Below are 25,419 nucleotides of genomic sequence, written 5' to 3'. Positions count from 1 at the left end.
TATATGAGCAAGTTTGCGGAGACTTTCATATACCCATCCAGCCACTTCACCTCAGTGAAGGGCTGGATGAGGTATATAGATGACATTTTCCTCATATGGACCGGTACACTGGAGGGACTCCTTGAGTTCAGACACTATATTAACTCCATATATGATGAGCTACAATTTACATCTGTACATACACAGACAGGATTACAAATCCTGGATACTACGGTATACGGTAGCGAAGGTACATTGCGGACTGACCTTTTTGTAAAGCCCACGGACAGGAACAACATGCTCCTATTTAAAAGTGACCACCCTAAGTTTATGAAGGAGTCATTGCCCTACAGTCAACTACTGAGGGTAAAACGAATAGTATCAGAGGAAGATAGACTGGAAACCAGATTGGAAGAGATGTGCAACAAATTCGAACAGAGAGGTTACCCAAAAGCAATGGGTACAGAGGCATAAATATAGGGTGAATAACTCTAAACGTGAAGAACTACTGAATGAGAATAAACCTAAAAAAGAAAACAGAAGGATTCCCAGGACAGGAACAACATGCTCCTATTTAAAAGTGACCACCCTAAGTTTATGAAGGAGTCATTGCCCTACAGTCAACTACTGAGGGTAAAACGAATAGTATCAGAGGAAGATAGACTGGAAACCAGATTGGAAGAGATGTGCAACAAATTCGAACAGAGAGGTTACCCAAAAGCAATGGTACAGAGGCATAAATATAGAACGTGAAGAACTACTGAATGAGAATAAACCTAAAAAAGAAAACAGAAGGATTCCCTTCGTCTCCACGTACACGGCACAAAGTACACAAATAGCACAGGTCCTCAAAAAGAATTGGCACATATTGTCACGGACATTCCCTGGAATTGAAGAATTCCGCAACACTCCCCTCCTTTCGTACAGAAGGTCACATAATCTAGGGGACAGGCTGATACATGCCGACACAAAACCCTCAGTATTACCCAAAGTAAAGAGGAGAGGCTGTTTCCCCTGTTTGAGCTGCTGCAACTGCAATAATATGCTTAAAGGTAGCAGCTTTACACACCCTAGAACAGGCAAGGTATACCACATAAAGGGCTATTACACATGCAGGTCAGAATACGTAATCTATACACTACAGTGTCCCTGTGGGCTGTTCTATGTAGGAGAGACTACGCAGAAACTCAGGAATAGGGTTAACCAACATCGCTACCTTATAAGTAAACTACTCTCAGGAGAGAGACAGGAGGACACCCCGAAAAATGAACAACCGGTACCAGAACATTTCTTGAAACATAGACACAATGTTTCCCAACTTCGGTTCCGGGTGATTGATGGGATATTACCACGAAGAAGAGGAGGTGATAGAGAAAGACTATTGAAAAAGTCTGAACTAAGGTGGATATTTGAACTGCAAACACTTGAACCCAAAGGCCTTAACAGAGAATTCAAAATAGGCACACTATACTGAACTGAACAGAGACTTGTTTTTCCTCCACACTGTGATAGGACTATTATACATAATCCTAGTATTTGTAGGGGTTAAAACTCTAGTAGGTAGTCCTGACAGGGTTAATTCTGAACACCGAAGCACTGTGTACATAGCAGAGACAATCGCTACACATGGACAGCACTGGATACACTTAGAAGTGCTGAATCACAGCCCCAGAGTCACGCTGTGGCACGCCTGCCTGATTTGAATACAGGCGTCACCATAGCAGCAGGAGGAACACAACAGCAGAGAGAGCCGGCTCTGTACTTGATGCGCAGGCGCACTGACCCTGCAGGAGCGCTAGACAGCTCACGTGTCCCATGAATCTGCACGTGTTCATGACACATGCGCAGCTCTGACATGGAGACGCTGGGAAGCGCGCCTTTTCACACTACACAGGAAGAAGAGGCAAGTCCCCTCCATGATGTGCCAGCCAGACTTTGCAATGATCTTTGTGAGTAAACACCATGTTAATGGTATATGATTTTGTCACTGTGTGGATAGAGAGGAGGAATATATTATTGGTTTTAATCACAGGTGGGTGGATGAAAAGAGGATCCACTATATTGGTGTAATTTTCACTTCATTTACATGTTTAATTGGGACATGTGACTTACTGGGAGGGATTGAATGGGTATATATGTCTGTTACTATTCACTCTGTATGTTGCTTGAGAAAGACCTTTACGGTCGAAACGTCGCATTTTTTTGGCTGGTGAAATAAATTCCACTGAATTGAAGACAGGAGAGTGCTGCGGTTTCTTCTATATGACGCATCCAAGGGGGAACTTCTGACTGGCTCCCAACACGGCTGGCACAACCACAAGATAAGACTATAATTTTTCGTTGTGCTGCTATACGCATTTTTTCCTATGACTTAGGCCTCCTGCACACGACCGTTGTGTGCACCCGTGGCCGTTGTGCCGTTTTCAGTTTTTTTTCGCGGACCCATTGACTTTCAATGGGTCCGTGGAAAAAACGGAAAATGCACCGTTTTGCAGCCGCATCCGTGATCCGTGTAGCATGGGCGTGAAAAAAATATGACCTGTCCTATTTTTTTCACGGCCAACGGTTCACGGACCCATTCAAGTCAATGGGTCCGTGAAAGAACACGGATGCACACAAGATTGGCATCCGTGTCCGTGATCCGTGGCCGTAGGTTACTTTTTATACAGACGGATCCGAAGATCCGTCTGCATAAAGCTTTTTCAAAGCTGAGTTTTCACTTCGTGAAAACTCAGAACCGACAGTATATTCTAACACAGAAGCGTTCCCATGGTGATGGGGACGCTTCTAGTTAGAATACACTACAAACTGTGTACAAGACTGCCCCCTGCTGCCTGGCAGCACCCGATCTCTTACAGGGGGTCGTGATCAGCACAATTAACCCCTTCAGGTGCGGCACCGGAAAGGGTTAATTGTACTATCATATCCCCCTGTAAGAGATCAGACCCCCCCCCCCCCTCCCCAGTTTGAATATCATTGATGGCCAGTGCGGCCCCCCCCCCCCCCCTCTATTGTAATTATTCGTTGGTGGCACAGTGTGCGCCCCCCCCCCCCTCCCTCTATTGTAATAATTCGTTGGTGGCACAGTGTGCGCCCCCCATCGGCCCCCCCTCCCTCTATAGCATTAACAACATTGGTGGCCAGTGTGCGGCCTCCCATCTCCCCCCCCCCCCCCCCCATCATCATTGGTGGCAGCGGAGTTCCGATCGGAGTCCCAGTTTAATCGCTGGGGCTCCGATCGGTAACCATGGCAACCAGGACGCTACTACAGTCCTGGTTGCCATGGTTACATAGCAATAGTACAGTAGTAGAAGATTCATACTTACCGGCTGCTGCGATGTTCGTGTCCGGCCGGGAACTCCACCTACTGGTAAGTGACAGCCTCAGGTCTGTGCGGCGCATTGCTAAATGAACTGTCACTTACCAGTAGGAGGATCTCCCGGCCGGACACGAACATCGCCTCTCCCAGGTAAGTATGAATCTTTGCTAGTGACCCGCTGCCACCAATGATCGGGGGGGGGGGAGATGGGAGGCCGCACACTGGCCACCAATGTTGTTAATGCTATAGAGGGAGGGGGGGGCCGATGGGGGGCGCACACTGTGCCACCAACGATTTATTACAATAGAGGGAGGAAGGGGGGGCGGGGGCGCACACTGTGCCACCAACGATTTATTACAATAGAGGGAGGAAGGGGGGGCGGGGGGGGCGCACACTGTGCCACCAACGATTTATTACAATAGATATTCAAACTGGGGAGGGAAGGGGGGGGTCTGCCCCCTGCTGCCTGGCAGCCCTGATCTCTTACAGGGGGATATGATAGTACAATTAACCCCTTCAGGTGCGGCACTTGAGGGGTTAATTGTGCTGATCACGGCCCCCTGTAACAGATCGGATGCTGCTAGGCAGCAGGGGGCAGTCATGTACACAGTTTGTAGTATATTCTAACTAGAAGCGTCCCCATCACCATGGGAACGCCTCTGTGTTAGAATATACTGTCGGAAATGAGGTTTCACGATCTAACTCATATCCGACAGTATATTCTAACATAGGGGCGTTCCCATGGTGATGGGGACGCTTCAAGTTAAAATATACCATCGGATTGGAGAAAACTCCGATCCGATGGTATAAAAGGGACTCCAGACTTTACATTGAAAGTCAATAGGGACGGATCCGTTTGAAATGGCACCATATTGTGTCAACGTCAAACGGATCCGTCCCCATTGACTTGCATTGTAATTCAGGACGGATCCGTTTGGCTCCGCACGGCCAGGCGGACACCAAAACGACTTTTTTTTCATGTCCGTGGACCCTCCAAAAATCAAGGAAGACCCACGGACGAAAAAACGGGCACGGATCACGGAAAAACGGGACCCGTTTTTGCGGACCGCAAAAAAATACGTTCGTGTGCAGGAGGCCTTAGTGGGATGTTTAACGTTTGGAATATTTTGTATAATCCATCCTTGTCTATATATCTCCACAACTTTGTCTCTGACCTGTTTATGCTTCCCTAACCATGGGCACAATGAAATACAGACAGTAACCCTAATTACAATGAACTACTTTTAACTATAAAACACTAGAAGAGGAAATTTAGCAAGCTATGCACTCCAGAATTTTGTGTTCAAAATGTAAGGTCACATGCACAACATTTTTGAGACTTTTTGCATTTTTACACTACTCACTCCAGTTTTGAAAAGTAGCTGGGCCTGGTTAGCTATGTTAACCCCTTCCTTACCAGGCCAATTTTTTTTTTCTTCTTTAAAAAAGAAAAAACATGTGCGCATGTTTGAAGATTTTACCCACACAAATTTCACTATACTATCGCTATATACCTATATATATCTAATATATAAAGCTGTATGTGTATGTCTGCTGTGACACAGTGAAGGGTATTGTCTGGGATAACAGGTATTTTCCTCCCAGTGCGTGCTGCTGGACTGATTGGCAGCCAGGTGGGATCAAATACCGGACTGGATCTCAGGTGCCGGTCTGGGATTTTGGCAACACCTAGCTGCTTAACCTAAGCCTGATAGGAGCGTTAAAATAAAATAAATAAACTTTATTGGTATTACTGGTTTAAAAACGTAATTGTCCCGTCCCCCCCCCCCCCCCCCCGATACAATTTGCGCATTTAGCCCTTCCCCCGGAGGCTTGCATTTTGAGGTTATGAGGTGTTCTGACAGTCGGATGAATACAGAGAAGTCTCTCACATCCGACTGGCTGGCCTCATCAAGCCATGCCCCTGGGGGCGGGGTGTATTCCCCTATAAAGTTTGCTGCTCACACGGCCGGATGCGGCCATCCTAGTTCCGATACTTTCACCAGAGTATCATAGTTACTTTCAGGCAGGGATATTATGCGAACAAGGTCTGACGAAGAGCACTAACAATAAGAGCACAGAAACGTGTTGAGCCACGTGCATTTGATCTTATTCTAAAACCTGGGATTGATCCAGAGTACTGGCCATACTAGATGCCAGACTTTAAGCAACATTGAGACTTATACTTAGTAAAGTAGATGCAAGTATTATATATGGACAAAGTCCTCACTCTGATATGATAATATCTGAGACACTTAGCCAATATACAGGGAGTGCAGATTTATTAGGCAAGTTGTATTTTTGAGGATTAATTTTATTATTGAACAACAACCATGTTCTCAATGAACCCAAAAAACTCATTAATATCAAAGCTGAATATTTTTGGAAGTAGTTTTTAGTTTTAGCTATTTTAGGGGGATATCTGTGTGTGCAGGTGACTATTACTGTGCATAATTATTAGGCAACTTAACAAAAAACAAATATATACCCATTTCAATTATTTATTTTTACCAGTGAAACCAATATAACATCTCAACATTCACAAATATACATTTCTGACATTCAAAAACAAAACAAAAACAAATCAGTGACCAATATAGCCACCTTTCTTTGCAAGGACACTCAAAAGCCTGCCATCCATGGATTCTGTCAGTGTTTTGATCTGTTCACCATCAACATTGCGTGCAGCAGCAACCACAGCCTCCCAGACACTGTTCAGAGAGGTGTACTGTTTTCCCTCCTTGTAAATCTCACATTTGATGATGGACCATAGGTTCTCAATGGGGTTCAGATCAGGTGAACAAGGAGGCCATGTCATTAGATTTTCTTCTTTTATACCCTTTCCTGCCAGCCACGCTGTGGAGTACTTGGACGCGTGTGATGGAGCATTGTCCTGCATGAAAATAATTTTTTTCTTGAAGGATGCAGACTTCTTCCTGTACCACTGCTTGAAGAAGGTGTCTTCCAGAAACTGGCAGTAGGACTGGGAGTTGAGCTTGACTCCATCCTCAACCCGAAAAGGCCCCACAAGCTCATCTTTGATGATACCAGCCCAATCCAGTACTCCACCTCCACCTTGCTGGCGTCTGAGTCGGACTGGAGCTCTCTGCCCTTTACCAATCCAGCCACGGGCCCATCCATCTGGCCCATCAAGACTCACTCTCATTTCATCAGTCCATAAAACCTTAGAAAAATCAGTCTTGAGATATTTCTTGGCCCAGTCTTGACGTTTCAGCTTGTGTGTCTTGTTCAGTGGTGGTCGTCTTTCAGCCTTTCTTGCCTTGGCCATGTCTCTGAGTATTGCACACCTTGTGCTTTTGGGCACTCCAGTGATGTTGCAGCTCTGAAATATGGCCAAACTGGTGGCAAGTGGCATCTTGGCAGCTGCACGCTTGACTTTTCTCAGTTCATGGGCAGTTATTTTGCGCCTTGGTTTTTCCACACGCTTCTTGCGACCCTGTTGACTATTTTGGATGAAACGCTTGATTGTTCGATGATCACGCTTCAGAAGCTTTGCAATTTTAAGAGTGCTGCATCCCTCTGCAAGATATCTCACTATTTTTGACTTTTCTGAGCCTGTCAAGTCCTTCTTTTGACCCATTTTGCCAAAGGAAAGGAAGTTGCCTAATAATTATGCACACCTAATATAGGGTGTTGATGTCATTAGACCACACCCCTTCTCATTACAGAGATGCACATCACCTAATATGCTTAATTGGTAGTAGGCTTTCGAGCCTATACAGCTTGAAGTAAGACAACATGCATAAAGAGGATGATGTGGTCAAAATACTCATTTGCCTAATAATTCTGCACGCAGTGTAGTCTATCTATCCATCTATCTGTTATCTATTTATCTATCAATCCATTGTATCCAGACAACTGTCTATCTATCTATCTATCTATCTATCTATCTATCTATTTATCTATCCATCTATCTATTATCTATCCATTTATCTATCCAACTATCCATCTATCTATCCAGCTATCTGTTATCTATGTATCTATACAGCCATATACCCCATCTATCTAAATTCTATCTATCATTCTATCTATCTATCTATCTATCTATTATCTATCTATCTTTCTATCTACCTATCTATAGTCTATCTATCCATCTATCTGTTTTCTATCTATCTACTTATCTATAGTCTATCTTTCCATCTATCTATCTATCTATCTATCTATCTATCTATCTATCTATCTATCTATCTATCTATCTATCTATCTATCTTTCCATTTATCTATCTATACAGCCATATACCCCATCTATCTAAATTATATCAATTTATCTATCTATCAATTATCTATCTATCTTTCTATCTACCTATCTATAGTCTATCTTTCCATCTATCTGTTATCTATCTATCTTTACATTTATCTATCTATGTATGTATCTATACATCCATATACCCCATCTATCTAAATTCTATCAATTTATTTATCTATCTATATTTCTATCTACATATCTATGTATCAATTACCTATCTATCTATCTATCTATCTATCTATTCTGTCTATCTACAGACACGTCAGGACATGTCCTAATATAAAGTCTATACACATAGCTATACATCTATCTGTTATCTATGTATCTAAACAACCATATACCCCATCTATCTAAATTCTATCTATAAATTTAACTACCTATCTATCCTTCTATCTATCTTTCTATCTACCTATCTATATTCTATCTATCTGTTTTCTATCTACTTATCTATAGTCTATCTTTCCATCTATCTAGCTATCTATCTTTCCATTTATCTATCTATCTATACAGCCATATACCCCATCTATCTAAATTCTATCTATCAATTTATCTACCTATCTATCCTATCTATCTATTTCCATTTATCTATCTATCTATCTATTTATCTATCTATACATCCATATACCCCATCTATCTAAATTATATCTATCAATTTATCTACCTATCTATCCTTCTATCTATCAATTATCTATCTATCTTTCTATCTACCTATCTATAGTCTATCTTTCCATCTATCTGTTATCTATCTATCTTTCCATTTATCTATCTATGTATCTATACAGCCATATACCCCATCTATCTAAAGTCTATCTATCAATTTATCTACCTATCTATCCTTCTATCTATCAATTATCTATCTATCTTTATATCTACCTATCTATAGTCCATCTTTCCATCTATCTGTTATCTATCTATCCTTTTATCTATCTATCAATCCATTTTTATCCAGACAAATGTCTATCTATCTATCTATCTATCTATCTATCTATCCATCTATCTGTTATCTATCCATTTATCTATCCAACTATCTATCTATCCAGCTATCTGTTATATATCTATGTATCTATACATCCATATACCCCATCTATCTAAATTCTATCTATCTATCTATCAATCCATTTATCTATCAATCCATTTTATCCAGACAACTGTCTATCTATCTATCTATCTATCCAGCTATCTGTTATATATCCATTTATCTATCCAATTCTCTATCTATCCAGCTATCAAATCAAATCAGCTTTATTGGCAGGACTAAATACATTTTAGCATTGCCAAAGCAAGTGGGAAATAATTGGGTAGGGTTGGGGGATGGGGACATATACAGGGTGGGGGTATAGGATTCCATGGTATATCAGGCTCCTCTCAGTCTATGGCAGGCAGTAATATATTGTGCTGCTATGGCCGCTGTGTTCTCCTCTTCCCCCAGCAGTATGGAGAGTCTCTCTTCCTCGTCCATGGAGGTGAAGTCTGGGCAGAGATCAGACAGTCTCCTGAAGTGAGTCTCCCTCACTGCTGAGTATTTGGGGCACCGCAGCAGGAAATGAGCCTCATCCCCTCCACGGTCTCCTGGTCGCACTGCTGGCACAGTCTGCTCTCCCTGGGCATGTACCTCTGTCAGTGACGCCCGGATTCAATGAGCAGGCTGTGGGCGCTCAGTCTGTACCGGCTCAGGATCTTGTCGGTCTTTTGGATTGGGGAGTTTCCCCAGATATGGGGCCAGTTTGTACTCCTTCTGCAGGCTCTGGTATACTGTCAGCTTCTGGGATGTTCTTATTTCGTTCCTCCAGACGCTAATATACTCCTCTTTGTACTTGTGTATCGTCCTCTGGATTTCGCCCTTTGTCAGGCTATATTGGTGACTTGTTGCAGGGTGCTTTGTTTTTTTGGGGCTTCTTGGTGTAGCAAGGCTTTGTGATGGTAGGAGCTGGGACTGCTGCTATGAAGATGGGCTCTGAATGATAGCGCCCTCTTCTGTACAGCAAAGTAGAGTGGGAATCTGCCCAGTTCTGCTCGACAGGCGCTGTTTGAGGTGCCCCTGTGGACCTGGAGAAAGTGTTTGCAGAGTTCTAGGTGGAATAGTTCTGTTGGCCCAGAGTCCCACTTTGCCCGTTCTGGGCCCCAGACTTCGCTGCCATACAGGAGGATTGGGGCGATGATGGTGTCAAGGATTTTAAGCCAGACGGTCACTGGTGCTTTAAGGTGATACAGACGCCTTCTGATGGCATAGAAGGTTTTGCTCGCCTTGTCTTTCAGTGTTTCCATGGCTTTCTTAAAACTCCCTGATTGGCTGATTTCTAGGCCCAGGTAGGTGTAGCTGTCGGTTTCTGAAATTGGACAGTTGTTTAGCAGGAAGGGAGGACGCCCGGCTGCTTTTCGGTTTCTTTTCTGGAACACCATGATGTTGGTTTTCTTTGGATTGATGGGCAGTGCCCACGTATTACTGAACTTCTCCAGGATTTTCAGGTTATCTTGGAGACCTTTCTCAGTTGGCGATAGTAGCAGAAGATCATCTGCATAAAGGAGAAATTTCACCTCGGTGTCATGGAGGGTGAGACCAGGTTCTGTGGAGGACTCCAGAGCCGCCGCCAGCTCATTGATGTAGATCAAGCATGTCAAACTCAAAGGCTAGCATGGGCCAAAAAAACAAAATTTAAGTTTATGTGGGCCGCATCAAAAAAAAATTAAAAAATCGTACATTTTCATACACTGCGTGCAGAATTATTAGGCAAATGAGTATTTTGACCACATCATCCTCTTTATGCATGTTGTCTTACTCCAAGCTGTATAGGCTCGAAAGCCTACTACCAATTAAGCATATTAGGTGATGTGCATATCTGTAATGAGAAGGAGTGTGGTCTAATGACATCAACACCCTATATTAGGTGTGCATAATTATTAGGCAACTTCCTTTCCTTTGGCAAAATGGGTCAAAAGAAGGACTTGACAGGCTCAGAAAAGTCAAAAATAGTGAGATATCTTGCAGAGGGATGCAGCACTCTTAAATCTGCAAAGCTTCTGAAGCGTGATCATCGAACAATTAAGCGTTTCATTCAAAATAGTTAACAGGGTCGCAAGAAGCGTGTGGAAAAACCAAGGCGCAAAATAACTGCCCATGAACTGAGAAAAGTCAAGCGTGCAGCTGCCAAGATGCCACTTGCCACCAGTTTGGCCATATTTCAGAGCTGCAACATCACTGGAGTGCCCAAAAGCACAAGGTGTGCAATACTCAGAGACATGGCCAAGGTAAGAAAGGCTGAAAGACGACCACCACTGAACAAGACACACAAGCTGAAACGTCAAGACTGGGCCAAGAAATATCTCAAGACTGATTTTTCTAAGGTTTTATGGACTGATGAAATGAGAGTGAGTCTTGATGGGCCAGATGGATGGGCCCGTGGCTGGATTGGTAAAGGGCAGAGAGCTCCAGTCCGACTCAGACGCCAGCAAGGTGGAGGTGGAGTACTGGTTTGGGCTGGTATAATCAAAGATGAGCTTGTGGGGCCTTTTCGGGTTGAGGATGGAATCAAGCTCAACTCCCAGTCCTACTGCCAGTTTCTGGAAGACACCTTCTTCAAGCAGTGGTACAGGAAGAAGTCTGCATCCTTCAAGAAAAACATGATGTTCATGCAGGACAATGCTCCATCACACGCGTCCAAGTACTCCACAGCGTGGCTGGCAAGAAAGGGTATAAAAGAAGAAAATCTAATGACATGGCCTCCTTGTTCACCTGATCTGAACCCCATTGAGAACCTGTGGTCCATCATCAAATGTGAGATTTACAAGGAGGGAAAACAGTACACCTCTCTGAACAGTGTCTGGGAGGCTGTGGTTGCTGCTGCACGCAATGTTGATGGTGAACAGATCAAAACACTGACAGAATCCATGGATGGCAGGCTTTTGAGTGTCCTTGCAAAGAAAGGTGGCTATATTGGTCACTGATTTGTTTTTGTTTTGTTTTTGAATGTCAGAAATGTATATTTGTGAATGTTGAGATGTTATATTGGTTTCACTGGTAAAAATAAATAATTGAAATTGGTATATATTTGTTTTTTGTTAAGTTGCCTAATAATTATGCACAGTAATAGTCACCTGCACACACAGATATCCCCCTAAAATAGCTAAAACTAAAAACAAACTAAAAACTACTTCCAAAAATATTCAGCTTTGATATTAATGAGTTTTTTGGGTTCATTGAGAACATGGTTGTTGTTCAATAATAAAATTAATCCTCAAAAATACAACTTGCCTAATAATTCTGCACTCCCTGTAGAACAACATTGTTGTTTCATGACTGCTGACCCCCAACATCCCGTTGCCCAATAACACAAGTGAGACCTATATATATATACAAATATTAAACTTCACTATAAGACGCACCTAGGTTTTTGAGGAGGAAAATAAGAAAAAAATATTTTTAACCAAAAGTTGTGCTTTTGGTGGGCATTGAATTAATGGTGGTCTGTGCATGACACTATTATGGGGGATCTGTGGATGACGCACTGTCATGTGGGGGATCTGTGGATGACACTGTTATGGGGGACCTGTGGATGGCACTGTTATGGGGGACCTGTGGATGGCACTGTTATGGGGGATCTGTGGATGGCACTGTTATGGGGGATCTGTGGATTACACTGTTATGGGGGATCTGTGGATGGCACTGTTATGGGGGATCTGTGGATGGCGCTGTTATGGGGGATCTGTGGATGGCACTGTTATGGGGGATCTGTGGATGGTACTGCTATGGGGTGGGATATCTGTGGATGGCATTGTTATGGGGTGGGGGGATCTGTGGATGGCATTGTTATCGGGTGGGGGATCTGTGGATGGTGCTGTTATGGGGGATCTGTGGATGGCATTGTTATGAGGTGGGGGATCTGTGGATGGAACTGTTATGGGGTGGGATATCTGTGGATGGTACTGCTATGGGGTGGGATATCTGTGGATGGCATTGTTATGAGGTGGGGGGATCTGTGGATGGAACTGTTATGGGGGGGATCTGTGGATGACACTGCTATATGTCATCCACAGATCCCCCTCATAACAGTGTCCCCCAATACACCGGCCCTCTGCTCACCGAAGTATTTATAAACGTGAATCCTTATCCTGTTATTAAGTTGAACTAACGCTGCGCTCTCCCATGTTCCCATGTTCCCCTGTATCCCCACAGCACTTACGAACACGCTTCCATAGCAGGCAGAGCGGACAGCACCAGTAACGTCACTCACTGACGTCGCGCGTCTGCTCCGCCTGCTTCATTCATAAAGTGGGCGGAGCAGGCGCTCGACGTCAGTGAGTGACGTTACTGCTGCCGTCCGTTCTGCCTGCTATTGAAGCTTAAGTAAGTGCTATGGGGATACAGGGGAACATGGGAACATGGGAGAGGGCAGCGTTAGTTCAACTTAATAACAGGATAAGGATTCACGTTTATAAATACTTTGGTGAGCGGCGGGGCCCGGTGTAAGAGTACAGTGACTGCACCGGGCCCCGCCCCTAGTTACGGACTCCAGCCCCTCCTCTCTCCCGGCTCATACATAGCAGTCTGCAATGCTGCATCTTTGCCGGGCCGCAAAGATATTCATTGCGGGCCGCATGTTTGACACCCATGATGTAGATGTTAAACAGGGTTGGACTGAGGCTGCAGCCCTGTCTGACTCCTCGGCTCTGCTGGAAATAAGTTGTTATCCTCCCATTTACCTTGCGCTGCATCTGTTCTCAGTGTAGGAGCTTCTGATGACATCATATGTTTTTCCTCCTATTCCGCTTTCAAGAAGTTTCGGGAATAGGCCCGGATGCCACACTGAGTCAAAAGCCTTCTTAAAGTCCACAAAGCAGGCATAGATCTTTCCATGCTTTGTATTGTGGACATGGCTCTTGATGAGGCTCTGCAGGGTGTAGATGTGGTCCGTGGTGCGGTGGTTTGGTATGAAGCCTGCTTGGCTTCTGCTGAGGATGTTGAGCTGGGTGAGGAAGCTGAGGATCCTCTTATTCAGGATACTGCTGAGGAGTTTTCCCAGGTTGCTGCTGACACATATCCCTCTATAGTTGGCTGGGTCATACCTGTCTCCGCCCTTGTGTATGGGGGTGATGATGCCCTGGTTCCAGCTCTGGGGGAAGTAGCCGTCACTCAGCACAACATTGTAGAGTTTTACTAATGCGGCCTGGATACCTGGCGGGTTGTATTTGATCATTTCTGGAAGAATCCCATCTGGACCACTGGCTTTTTTACTCTTTATCATTGAGATCCTCTCTGTTATCTCCTGCAGCGTGATCAGTGTGTCTAGAGGGTTTTTGAAATCTTTCATTTTTTCCTCCATATCCTTCAGCTTTTTCGTGATTTCTTTTTGTTCTGGGCTTTGGTCCTCCCTCAAGATGGCTTTGTACAGATCCTTGAAGTACTGGAGCCAGATGTTGCCGTTTTGGATGTGGAGGTTGGGGTTCTTGCTGGTTTTGTCCATCTTCTTCCATAGTTCCCAGAAGCAGTTGTCCTGGAGAGCGTCTTGGAGTTGGAGGAGCTTGGTTGAGATGTTGCCTTACTTTTTCTTTCTGAGGGTATTTTTGTATTGCCTTTGTATGTTGTTGTAGGCTTCCCTCAGACTGGGGTTGTTCGGATCTTGGTGTTTCCTATTTGAGGCCATTCTTAGCGCCTTCCTTATATCTTTACACTCCCGGTCAAACCAGCTGTTGTGTTGTTGCTTTTTTGGCCTTCTGTTGCATCTTTTGAGGTCAGACATTTCTGCCATGGTGCAAAGTATATTATTAAAGTCCCTTACCGCGAGATTTACTCCTGGATTTACTTCTGGATTCAGCTCATACACTTTCCTATGGAAGTTATGGAGCATCTTCTGGATCTCTGTGCTGTTTATGGTCTCCATATACATTGGGGCTGACATCTTGGACCATTTAAAAGATGGAGGTAGGTTAAAGAGGCCGGTCTGCTCAGATGTTTGTGCCGGTAGTTTACTTGTGGATTTTATGTATAGGAGCAGTTGGTTGTGGTCTGACAGGTGTGTCTGTGGGGTGACTATGAAGCCACTAACATTTTTGGGGTCCATATCTGTGATGTCATAGTCTACCACACTGTTGCCTACATGGGAGTTTAGGGTATATCTACCAAGAGAGTCTCCCTTGGTGCGGCCATTGAGAATATGAAGTCCGAGGCTTCGACATAAGTTCAGCAATGTTCTGCCACTTTTGTTTACTGTGCTGTCATAGCTGTTCCTCTCGGTGTGCATTGAGCTGTCACAGTCAGTGTCTGCTCCGAATATATAGACATTTCCGTCAGTTGTCAGGTAGTCTCTCTCCCTCCCTGTTCTTGCATTGAGGTCTCCAAAGATGAGAACATTGCCCAGGGCCTGAAAATGGGCAGCTTTCCTCTGTAGGATCTCAAAGCTGTCGGGATTGAAGTATGGAGACTCTGGTGGAGCTATGTATGCTGCACAGAGGTAGACGTCAGCCGGAGAGGTGAGGATGGAGCGGGCTATCCTTACCCAGATGTGGCTGTCTCCTCTCTTTACTGGTCTGATCTGCTCATGGAGCTCCTCTTTATACCAGACTAATATTCCTCCTGAGCTCCGGCCCAGCTTGACGCTTTTGTTTTTTAGAGCAGGGACAGAGATCTCCCTGTATCCGGTGGGCACCAAGGATTTAGTCTCTGTTTTAGTCCACGTTTCTAGGAGGATCTGTATGTCAATGTTTTTTAGTCTTTGGGTAAAGTCTGGATTGTGCGTCTTAAATCCGAAGGCTGAAGCGTTCAGGCCCTGAATGTTCCAGCTGCTGACAATAAGAGATGTCATTTTTTGTCCGCTATCTGTTATCTATCTATGTATCTATACATCCATATACCCTATCTATCTAAATTCTATCTATCCTTCTATCTATCTATCTATCAACTATCTATCTACCTATCTATAGTCTATCTATCCATCTACCTGTTTTCTATCTATCAATTTATCTATCTATCTATCTATCTATCTATCTATCTATCTACTTATCTATAGTCTATCTTTCCAGCTATCTATATTTATAGTGCTTGATATTAACCCCTTAAGGACTCAGCCCTATTTCACCTTAAGGACCAGGCCATTTTTTGCAAATCTGACCAGTGTCACGCTTTGACTTATCCAGGCCATTCTGAGATAGTTTTTTCATCACATATTGTACTTCATGACACTGGTAAAATGAAGTTAAAAAAAAAATCATTTTTATTTATAAAAAAATACCAAATTTACAAAAATGAAGTAAAAAAATTGCAAATTTCTAAGTTTCAATTTCTCTACTTCTATAATACATAGTAATACCTCCAAAAATAGTTATTACTTTACATTCCCCATATGTCTACTTCATGTTTGGATCATTTTGGGAATGATATTTTATTTTTTGGGGATGTTACAAGACTTAGAAGTTTAGAAGCAAATCTTGAAATTTTTCAGGAATTTTCAAAAACCCAATTTTTAGGGACCAGTTCAGGTCTGAAGTCACTTTGCGATGCTTACATAATAGAAACCACCCAAAAATGACCCCATTCTATAAACTACACCCCTCAAGATATTCAAAACTGATTTTACAAACTTTGTTAACCCTTTAGGTGTTCCACAAGAATTAATGGAAAATAGAGCTACAATTTCAAAATTTAACTTTTTTGGCAGATTTTCCATTTTAATAATTTTTTTCCGGTTACAAAGCAAGGGTTAACAGCCAAACCAAACTCAATATTTATGACCCTGATTCTGTAGTTTAAAGAAACACCCATATGTGGTCGTAAACCGCTGTACGGGCACACGGCAGGGCGCAGAAGGAAAGGAATGCCATACGGTTTTTGGAAGGCAGGTTTTGCTGGACTGTTTTTTTTTACACCATGTCCCATTTGAAGCCCCCCTGATGCACCCCTAGAGTAGAAACTCCATAAAAGTGACCCCATCTAAGAAACTACACCCCTCAAGATATTCAAAACTGATTTTACAAACGTCGTTAACCCTTTAGGTGTTCCACAAGAATTAATGGAAAATAGAGATACAATTTCAAAATTTTACTTTTTTGCCAGATTTTTCATTTTAATAATTTTTTTCCGGTTACAAATAAAGGGTTAACAGCCAAACCAAACTCAATATTTATGGCCCTGATTCTGTAGTTTACAGAAACACCCCAGATGTGGTCGTAAACCGCTGTACGGGCACACGGCAGGACGCAGAAGGAAAGGAATGCCATACGGTTTTTGGAAGGCAGGTTTTGCTGGACAGTTTTTTTTTACACCATGTCCCATTTGAAGCCCCCCTGATGCACCCCTAGAGTAGAAACTCCAAAAAAGTGGCCCCATTTTAGAAACTACGGGATAGGGTGGCAGTATTGTTGGTACTAGTTTAGGGTACATATGATTTTTGGTTGCTCTATATTACACTTTTTGTGAGGCAAGATAACAAGAAATAGCTGTTTTGGCACAGTTTTTATTTTTTGTGATTTACAACATTCATCTGACAGGTTAGATCATGTGATATTTTTATAGACCAGGTTGTCACGGATGCGGCGATACCTAATATGTATACTTTTTTTTTATTTATGTAAGTTTTACACAATGATTTCATTTTTGAAGCAAAAAAAATCATGTTTTAGTGTTTCCATAGTCTGAGAGCCATAATTTTTTAAGTTTTTGGGCGATTACCTTGGGTAGAGTATGATTTTTGCGGGATGAGATGATGGTTTCATTGGCACTATTTTGGGGTGCGTGTGACTTTTTGATCGCTTGCTATTACACTTTTTGTGATGTAAGGTGACAAAAAAGGGTTTATTTAGCACAGTTTTTATTTTAAATTTTTTACGGTGTTCATCTAAGGGGTTAGGTCATGTGATATTTTTATAGAGCCGGTCGATACGGACGCGGCAATACCTAATATGGATTCCCGTTTCTGGTCGATTAAAACATAACATTTATTTCCTATTGTTAAGACTAATATAAATCGGGAAAAAGAAAAGATTTAAAATTAGAGGTGCTGGTGAACTCTGCAGCTAGGAACATAGGTTACTTCACCTATATATTCTGCCTATCCGAATGCGACTATTCACATCATAATAGATATTTCAACTGATTTTTCCGATCTCCACTTTCCAGCTATTTCTTCTACTAGCTGGGATCTTGAATCCGAATCTATATGGGTCGCATTCAGAGAGGCAGCATGTCTGTTGGGATTATTTCTCAGTCCCTAACTTCACTTTTTTTGTGTATACTCTAATACGGCACCCTGCCGCTTGTGTATCTTGCGCGAGGTGTCTGCAGTTACACCAAGCCCAGACAGTAAGTTACAGCCGCACCTAAACTAAAAACTGGATTGCAGCTCCCCCAAAATGTTTCGCCACAGATGTGGCGTCTTCAGGGGAAATGGAGCTACTGTCAACACGAGCGCCTTTTTGAGCCAGTGTTTTTAACTAAGGTCTTTCCTTATCAGATATCCAATCAATACAAGGCGCTCATGTGGTCGTGATACAATCCTGCCAATCACGACAGTCAATATTGATTCGTAATACTTGCGTATCGCCAATGTCTTCTAAGTCCATGCTCATGCGCGAGAACTTTTTGGTTTTGTTTATGATCGTAAGTTTATTCTGCGCATGTTCTGTGAATCGGGTGCATTCTCTTCTAAGTCCATACGCATGCGCAAGAACTTTTTATTTATGATCGCAAGTTTCTTCTGTGCATGTATTATGAATCGAATGCATTTTCAACCAGTTCATCTCCGAGAATCAGTATTGACTGTTGTGATTGGCCAGATTGTATCACTACCACATGAGCACCTTCTATTGATTGGATATCTGATAAGGAAAGACCCACCCACAGTAGTTAAAAACACTGGCTCAAATGGCGCTCGTGTTGACAGTAGCTCCATTTCCCCTGAAGACGCCACATCTGTGGCGAAACATGTTGGGGGAGCTGCAATCCAGCTTTTAGTTTAGGTGCGGCTGTAACTCAGTGTCTGGGCTTGGTGTAACTGCAGACACCTCGCGCAAGATACACAAGCGGCAGGGTGCCGTATTAGAGCATACACCAAAAAAATGAAGTTAGGGACTGAGAAATAATCCCAACAGACATGCTGCCTCTCTGAATGCGACCCATATAGATTCGGATTCAAGATCCCAGCTAGTAGAAGAAATACCGTAGCTGGAAAGTGGAGATCGGAAAAATCTGTTGAAATATCTATGATGTGAATAGTCGCATTCGGATAGGCAGAATATATAGGTGAAGTAACCTATGTTCCTAGCCGCAGAGTTCACCAGCACCTCTAATTTTAAATCTTTTCTTTTTCCCGATTTATATTAGTCTTAACAATAGGAAATAAATGTTGTTTTAATCGACCAGAAACGGGAATCCATATTGGGCATCGCCGCGTCCGTATCGACCGGCTCTATAAAAATATCACATGACCTAACCCCTCAGATGAACACCGTAAAAAATGTAAAATAAAAACTGTGCTAAATAAACAATTTTTTGTCACCTTACATCACAAAAAGTGTAATAGCAAGCGATCAAAAAGTCACACGCACCCCAAAATAGTGCCAATAAAACAGTCATCTCATCCCGCAAAAATCATACCCTACCCAAGGTAATCGCCCAAAAACTGAAAAAAATTATGGCTCTCAGACTATGGAAACACTAAAACATGATTTTTTTTGCTTCAAAAATGAAATCATTGTGTAAAACTTACATAAATAAAAAAAAAAGTATACATATTAGGTATCGTGACAACCTGGTCTATAAAAATATCACATGATCTAACCTGTCAGATGAATGTTGTAAATCACAAAAAATAAAAACTGTGCCAAAACAGCTATTTCTTGTTATCTTGCCTCACAAAAAGTGTAATATAGAGCAACCAAAAATCATATGTACCCTAAACTAGTACCAACAATACTGCCACCCTATCCCGTAGTTTCTAAAATGGGGCCACTTTTTTGGAGTTTCTACTCTAGGGGTGCATCAGGGGGGCTTCAAATGGGACATGGTGTCAAAACAACCAGTCCAGCTAAACCTGCCTTCCAAAAACCGTATGGCATTCCTTTCCTTCTGCGTCCTGCCGTGTGCCCGTACAGCGGTTTACGACCACATCTGGGGTGTTTCTGTAAACTACAGAATCAGGGCCATAAATATTGAGTTTGGTTTGGCTGTTAACCCTTAATTTGTAACCGGAAAAAAATTATTAAAATGAAAAATCTGGCAAAAAAGTAAAATTTTGAAATTGTATCTCTATTTTCCATTAATTCTTGTGGAACACCTAAAGGGTTAACGACGTTTGTAAAATCAGTTTTGAATACCTTGAGGGGTGTAGTTTCTTAGATGGGGTCACTTTTATGGCGTTTCTACTCTAGGGGTGCATCAGGGGGGCTTCAAATGGGACATGGTGTAAAAAAAAAAACAGTCCAGCAAAACCTGCCTTCCAAAAACCCTATGGCATTCCTTTCCTTCTGCGTCCTGCCATGTGCCCGTACAGCGGTTTACGACCACATATGGGGTGTTACTTTAAACTACAGAATCAGGGCCATAAATATTGAGTTTGGTTTGGCTGTTAACCCTTGCTTTGTAACCGGAAAAAAATTATTAAAATGGAAAATCTGCCAAAAAAGTGAAATTTTGAAATTGTATCTCTATTTTCCATTAATTCTTGTGAAACACCTAAAGGGTTAACAAAGTTTGTAAAATCAGTTTTGAATACCTTGAGGGGTGTAGTTTATAGACTGGGGTCATTTTTGGGTGGTTTCTATTATGTAAGCCTCGCAAAGCGACTTCAGACCTGAACTGGTCCCTAAAAATTGGGTTTTTGAAGATTTGCTTCTAAACTTCTAAGCCTTGTAACATCCCCAAAAAATAAAATATCATTCCCAAAATGATCCAAACATGAAGTAGACATATGGGGAATGTAAAGTAATAACTATTTTTGGAGGTATTACTATGTATTAAAGAAGTAGAGAAATTGAAACTTAGAAATTTGCAATTTTTTACCAGTGTCATGAAGTACAATATGTGACGAAAAAACAATCTCAGAATGGCCTGGATAAGTCAAAGCGTTTTAAAGTTATCAGCACCTAAAGTGACACTGGTCAGATTTGCAAAAAATGGCCTGGTCCTTAAAGAGGACCTTTCACCGATTATTAAACTATGAACTAACTATAGAGACATGTAGAGCGGCGCCCGGGGATCTCACTGCACTTACTAGTATCCCCGGGCGCCGCTCCGTTCTCCTGCTATGCCCTCCGGTATCTCCGCTCACTAAGTTATAGTAGGCGGAGATTCCAGTCACTAAGTTATGGTAGGCGGAGTCTGCCCTTGTTCTGCTCTAGCGCTGGTCAATCGCAGCACAGAGCTCACAGTCTGGGAGGTTATTTTCTCCCAGGCTGTGAGCTCTGCAATGCGATTGGCCAGCGCTACAGAAGAACAAGGGCAGACTCCGCCTACCATAACTTAGTGAACGGAGATACCGGAGGACATAGCAGGAGAACGGAGCGGCGCCCAGGGATAATAGTAAGTGCAGTGGGATCCCCGGGCGCCGCTCTACATGTCTGTATAGTTAGTTCATAGTGTAATAATCGGTGAAAGGTCCTCTTTAAGGTGAAATAGGGCTGAGTCCTTAAGGGGTAATATCAAGCACTATAAATATAGATAGATGGAAAGATAGACTATAGATAAGTAGATAGATAGATAGATAGATAGATAGATAGAAAACAGGTAGATGGATAGATAGACTATAGATAGGTAGATAGAAAGAAAGATAGATAGATAGAATTTAGATAGATGGGGTATATGGATGTATAGATACATAGATAGATAACAGATAGCTGGATAGATAGATAGATAGTTGGATAGATAGTTCGATAGATAAATGGATAGATAACAGATAGCTGGATAGATAGATAAATAGATAGTTGGATAGATAGTTCGATAGATAAATGGATAGATAACAGATAGCTGGATAGATAGATAAATAGATAGATAGACAGTTGTCTGGATAAAATAGATAGATAGATGGATAGATAGATAGATTACAGATAGATTGAAAGATAAACTATAGATAGGTAGATATAAAGATAGATAATTGATAGATAGAAGGATAGATAGGTAGATAAATTGATAGATAGACTTTAGATAGATGGGGTATATGGCTGTATAGATACATAGATAGATAGATAGATAGATAAATGGAAAGATAGATAACAGATAGATGGAAAGATAGACTATAGATAGGTAGATAGAAAGATAGATTGATAATTGATTGATAGATAGATAAATTGATACATTTTAGATAGATGGGATATATGGTTGTTTAGCTACATAGATAGATAACAGATAGATGGATAGATATATGTATAAACTTTATATTAGGACATGTCCTGACATGTCTGTAGATAGACAGGATAGATAGATAGATAGATAGATAGGTAATTGATACATAGATATGTAGATATAAATATAGATAGATACATTGATAAATTGATAGAATTTAGATAGATGAGGTATATGGATGTATAGAAACATAGATAGATAGATAGATAAAGGGATAGATAGATAACTAACAGATAGATGGAAAGATAGACTATAGATAGGTAGATTGAAAGATAGATAGATAATTGATAGATAAATTGATAGATAGAAAACAGGTAGATGGCTAGATAGATTATAGAAAGATAGATAATAAATAGATAGATAGATAGAAGGATAGATAGAATTTAGATAGATGGGGTATATGGATGTATAGATACATAGATATATAACAGATAGCTAGATAGATAGTTGAATAGATACATGAATAGATAGATAGATAGATAGACAGTTGTCTGGATAAAAATGGATTGATAGATAGATAAATGGATAGATAGATAGATAACAGATAGATGGAAAGATAGACTATAGATAGGTAGATAGATAGATAGGTAGATAAATTGATAGAATTTAGATAGATGGGGTTTATGGCTGTATAGATAGATAGATAGATAGATAGATAGATAAATGAAAAGATAGATAGATAGATAGATAGATAGAAAGATAGACTATAGATAAGTAGATAGATAGAAAACAGATATATGGATAGATAGACTATAGATAGGTAGATAGAAAGATAGATAGAAGGATAGATAGAATTTAGATAGATGGGGTATATGGATGTATAGATACATAGATCACAGATAGCTGGATAGATAGTTGTATAGATAAGTGGATAGATAGATAGATAGATAGATAGATAGACAGTTGTCTAGATACAATGGATTGATAGATAGATAACAGATAGATAGATGGATAGATAGACTATAGATAAGTAGATAGAAAGATACTTGATAAATAGATAGAAGGCTGTATGATGAACTAACCCGTTTGTTTACAAATATCAGGTTTATCGAGGGGTAGATGTCAAAATCTGTAGTAAGCTGTCAGGAAGCTCTCAAACCTCAACATCCTGCTTACAGTAGGCTTTTGTCTTCATTTGTAAACTGCCGAGCATTAGCAATAATCTGTGAAGGATGTCTGGGAGGCTAATATCAAGCACTATAAATTTCCTTTCAAGCAATATAAACTTAATATCAAGCAATATAAATTTAATATAGAGCAATATAAACTTAATATCAAGCAATATAAATTTAATATCAAGCAATATAAAAGGGGCGGGGTATCTGTATAAAAGAGGGCGTGGTACCTGTCACTTTGCAGTTTGACGAAACATATACCCTCTTACTACTGACCATCATAAGTGTTTAAAGCAGTCTTCCACTCATCGCCCTTTCAAATGCGGATAAGGTTGTATGCACCGCGCAGGTCTAATTTAGTGAAGAACTTAGCTCCCCGGATCCTGTCAAAAAGTTTGGAGATTACCGGAGGAGGGTATCGATTCTTGACCATGACCTTATTCAGACTCGATAGTTGATACATTCGCATAAGGATCCATCTTTCTTTTGTACAAAAGAAGAACCCAGCACTGGCTAGCAAAGTAGATTTCTGGATAAATCCCCTCTCGAGATTCTCTTTGATGTAATCAGACATTGGGTCTCAGGAAGCAAGAGTGGGTAGTATCGAGCACGAGGAGGACACCAGGCAGAAGGTCTATCGGACAATCATATGGACGGTGAGGAGGCAGGGTCTCGGCCTCTTTCTTACTGAAGACATATGCAAAACTGGCATAATGCTGCGGAAGTCCAGGAAGGTCTTCAGGTACCGTAGGCAAGGAAGCAGGTCGGAGCTCCAATAAGCAGGTGGACTGACAGGATGATCCCCAAAGCAGAATCTGACCGGAGTGCCAGTCCAGAACTTGAGTGTGCTGACGCAGCCAGGGAAGACCGGATTCACAGACGCTGGCAGCACCTAGAAGGAAATAATCTCTGAATGCAGAACCCCTATTTGAAACTTAAAGGGTTTCTGTCATCAGAAAAATTGTTATGTAGCTGGCTGACATTAGAGATGTGCTAATGTCAGCAGAACATAACTGTATGACATATCTCCCTACTTGCCGCCGCTCGCACTAAATAATGTTTTTTATAATATGCAAATGAGCCTCTAGGTGCTAGGGGGCATTGCTGCAGCACCTAGAGGCTCCGTCCTCTCACCGTTTGGCACGCTCTTGAAAAGATTATTGACATCCTCAGTCCCCTCCGTGCCCCGCAAAACCCACACCTGCGCCGTCTATTTTAGTATTAGGCGCAGGCAGTGAAAGACAGAAAGCCTTTAAGGGGCATAGTAACAGAAATCACAGGTTTGGGAAGTGGCAGTACATTTACAGAAGCCACTGACAGAGGCCTTTCTAGACGGATTGTAAGGAGCCGGTACTGATGGACCAGAGCTTGCTGAATGAAGTTACCGGTGGACCCAGAGTCCAAGGATGCAGGCACAGACAGTGTGATTCCCTTGTGAGAGAGAGTCACCGGAACTGAAAGTTTCGGAGAGGACTTCTCCTTGTCTAGGAACACGGATAAGAACAAAAGAGAACGAAATTATTAATATTAAAACAAAAAAATTTGATAGGGATTTAGTAACATCAACAGGAACTAGAGGTGGGACTGTAATAAACACAGAACATTGCGCCAGCATTCATTACAATACGATAGATAAAACTATGTGCGAGGACCAGGATTCTGATTACAATGATTTTTCTGTTTATGATGATGATACCAATGATTATTCTACTAATACAGGGATAATAAGATCTAACAGACAATCTGGAACTAAGTCTAATATAGATAATATATTTGAACAACAGCCCCTAACACCGAACGTAATGATACAGGCTACTACAACGAATGGATCTATTCAAACTAGCAACCGGTATGATATATTGGAGTCACTGGACGAAGATCCTAATCACAATGACTCCATTACCACAGCAGAAAGTGTAGATAATTGTGTTCTACCACATCATGAAGGAACTTCTAATATTGGTATACACCATCAGATGCCACATAGTTATAGCTCAATAGTAAAAAGGAACACCAATAGACGAGCTAAAGATAAATCCCTAAAAACATAATAAAAACAAAAAGAAAGACAGTAAAAAGGGATTTTTTCCAGGCAAGACCCTCACAAAGAAAAAAACAAAAAGAGGCACGAGAGGGAAAGGACTAACCAGGAAACTTGAAATTAAACGCAAGAGAGGGCAGGGTATATATAATCTCAGTTGTTATACCCTGAAGGATAATGAGTTGGCACTATTAGAGAAAGGCCTCAAATTTGCCCCCACCTCAAAATTTTGTCCTTTTTATGCATTTGTAGGGATTAAGAATTTTTTGAGAAATTTAGCTTTAAAGAAATACTTTTTGAAAATAAATACTACCCCATGTGCCAATACTAACAAAATTATACCAACGGCTGGCATAACACCATCTATAGGATGTA

The 25,419-nt window shown here is 41.6% G+C and overlaps 1 long non-coding RNA gene across 1 annotated transcript; it reads left to right on the top strand.

Moving 5' to 3' along the window:
* Positions 1–1,568: 1,568 nt before the first annotated feature.
* Positions 1,569–23,872, top strand: LOC121004336. The gene is made up of 3 exons (XR_005779688.1): positions 1,569–1,579; positions 10,294–10,301; positions 23,784–23,872. It is a non-coding gene; the product is annotated as an uncharacterized LOC121004336 (long non-coding RNA).
* Positions 23,873–25,419: the final 1,547 nt, after the last annotated feature.

This window comes from Bufo bufo, chromosome 6 (genome assembly GCF_905171765.1).
Source record: "Bufo bufo chromosome 6, aBufBuf1.1, whole genome shotgun sequence".
In the NCBI taxonomy this organism is placed as follows: Eukaryota; Metazoa; Chordata; class Amphibia; order Anura; family Bufonidae; genus Bufo; species Bufo bufo.
The sequence above is the reverse complement of the archived record's forward strand: the minus strand, read 5'-3'. Positions and strand labels throughout refer to the sequence as shown.